Below are 2,964 nucleotides of genomic sequence, written 5' to 3' on the forward strand. Positions count from 1 at the left end.
CCTCTACCACAGAGCTACAACCCCACCCCCTTAAGAGAACCTTTAAGAAATACTATGGATAAGATTATGATGTCTGTGAATAGATATAATATTAATTCTTTCTTTCTGGTTTGGATGTTTGTTATTTCTCTTACACATAAAATTTGTCCATCTAAAATTTCAATACCATTTTCAATGCAGGTGGTGAATGAGGATATTCTTTTCTTAACCCTAACAAAAACTGTTAGTTTTTAGTATTGAGTAGGATGTTAATGGCTTTTCAAATATAACCTTATTTTTGTTGAGGAAATTCGTTTCTATTCCTAGTTTGTAGAGTGTTTTTAACATGAAGATTTATTAAATTTTTGCAATTTTTTGCTTCAGTTGAGACTATCACTTATTTGTTCCTTCATTTTGTCAATGTTATGCATTGCAATGATTGTTTTTCGTATGTTGGACCATTATGCTTGCCAATAATCAATCCCATTTAACTATGGAGGGTAATCTTGTAAATATTTCATTGAATTCTTTTTTATAGTATTTGTAGATTTTGCATAAGTATTCCACAGGGATAATGTGTTTACTTTCTTTTACAGTCGTGTATATTATTATTTTAGCATCAGGATAATGCTGAAACTATTTGTCATTACGAAATTTGTCCTTTCTCTCATAACAATTTTTACCTTGAAATCTATTGTTTCTTATATTAGAATAACTTCCCTGAATTCTACTGGTTACACTTTCCAGGGAATATCCTTTCTTTTCTCTGCTTTATGTGTTTCTTTCAGTCTAACGTGAATCACATTTTTCTTTAAATCTAAGGTGAATCAAATAGTATACAATTGAAGTTAACTTTTTTATTAATTTTAGCAATCTATGAATTTTGAATGTGATTGTAATTAATTTCTTTCATCTATCTATCTATCTATTTATTTATTTATGTTTTTTTTTTCTTTATTGGAACTGAGGATCAAACCCAAGGCTTTACAAATGTGAGGTAAACGCTTTGCCGCTGAGCTACAACCCGGCCCTAATTCACTCATTTTAAAGGACATGAATTATTATTGTCATCCTGTTCATAATTTCTTTATATCTGGTATCATTTCTTTTATCTTTCATTCCCTCTTTTACTACTTGCCTTATATTTGGTTTATTTTTAAAGTCACAATTTTTATTTCTCTTCTCATTTCTTTTTGTGTATTTCCTTTAGGCATTTTCTTTGTTATTACTATGAGTCTACATAACATATTCCAATGTCATCAAATTATTAATTATATCAAATTATTAACAGTTTAATTGATTTGCCTACAACTTTCTTTTTACTACTGACCCCCCCAACATGTTATTTATATTAAAAATTACATAATATATACATATAATACACTTTAGTAGATTTATTGATATTTCATGCTTTTAATTATTTTTTAAAATATTTTTTACTTGTATACAGACAATATCTTTATTTTATTTATTTTTATGTGGTGCTGAGGATCGAACCCAGTTCCTCTTACACGTGAGGTAAGCCCTCTGCCAGTGAGCCACAATCCCAGCCACTCATGCTTTTAATTCTGAATCCCATAAAATGATTAAATGTAAAATTACAAACCAAAATTAAAGTTGTATAGAATCTTACACCCATAACATATTTTAATACTAGCTTTAATTAATAAAAAAGTATGAAGCACTTCATGAATTTGTATATCATCCTTGTGCAGGGGCCATGCTAATCTTCTGTGTATTATTCCAATTTTAGAACATGTGCTACTGAAGCAAGTACCCATACACATATTAACTTTACTAAAAAACTGTTTTTTTTATGGCTTTTAGTCATACAGCATTACTTCAGTTTAAATTTAAGGATTTATTATAAAACAACTATCTTAAATATGGCCAATAAGCTAAATGAAAACACAAATTACTACACAAAATCAAGAAAATAATATATGAAAAAAGTGGAAATATCAAAAATATACACATTACTTTTAAAAACATGCAAAAGAAATTCTGGACCTGAAAAGCATAATGACTGAATTGAAAAATTTACTGTATGAAGCGTTTGAAAAAATAAAAGCCACATATCACTGTGGATAAGCATTTATTTGGGTCCTGCAGCTTCTCAACATGTTTCCAGGATTTTTACAAGATATCATGTTATAAATATTTTATATTTATATAAAGTTAAATATAAATATATATTTATTATTTACATAAATATTTAAAATATATGAATTTCTTGGTATTTTCATGAAGGAATCTCCACCTCAAATTTCACAACCTTCTATCTTTTTTTTTTTTTAAAGAAATTAAGCATTTAATTTCTTGTATTTATTTATTATTTTGTGGTGCTGGGGAAGAACCCAGTGCCTTGTGCATGCAATGGAAGCACTCTACCAATAGACTTATATCCCCAGCCCATCACCTTCTATCTTATTGAAAACTCTGCAGCTTTCTTTTAGTTTCTTATTTTTAGTTCTTTAGCAGCTTTCTTTAGATTAATGGAAGTATGATATAACTTTCTTAATTCCATTAAATTTAATATATTTGTCACTTTATATTTGAAATGGATTTCTTTTCAGCAGCATATATTTCTCTGTTTTTTTTTCATTATTTAGTACTTCAGACCCTCTCATTTATTTAGTTTGTTTACAAAATTCATAAAGTGATTATATTCAGATTAATAATCTGCCACATTTATAACTCTTTTCCATTAATTAGTCTTGTTCATTATATCTTTATTCACCCCCTTTTTTTTCTGCCTTCAGTGGTTTTCATTGAGCATTTTATATCATTTCGTCTTTCTCCTCTAATTTTGGACGAATTATGCATTTTTGTTTATTTTTAGTTCTTGCCTTGATTGTCATATATACATTTACAAGTAATCTAAGACAAGACTGTTCTGAGATCACATTATATTGCATTACAAATAGTATAGACTCCTTCTAGCAGTCATTAAATTTCTTCCATGTTCTTATAATATTGATTATA

The 2,964-nt window shown here is 27.9% G+C and overlaps 1 non-coding gene across 1 annotated transcript; it reads right to left on the reverse strand.

The window, feature by feature from the left end:
- Window positions 1–1,649: 1,649 nt before the first annotated feature.
- On the reverse strand, window positions 1,650–1,756 carry LOC114092303 (U6 spliceosomal RNA). Its single transcript, XR_003582680.1, has one exon. It is a non-coding gene; the product is annotated as a U6 spliceosomal RNA (small nuclear RNA).
- Window positions 1,757–2,964: the final 1,208 nt, after the last annotated feature.

This window comes from Marmota flaviventris, chromosome X (assembly GCF_047511675.1).
Source record: "Marmota flaviventris isolate mMarFla1 chromosome X, mMarFla1.hap1, whole genome shotgun sequence".
Lineage (NCBI taxonomy): Eukaryota > Metazoa > Chordata > Mammalia > Rodentia > Sciuridae > Marmota > Marmota flaviventris.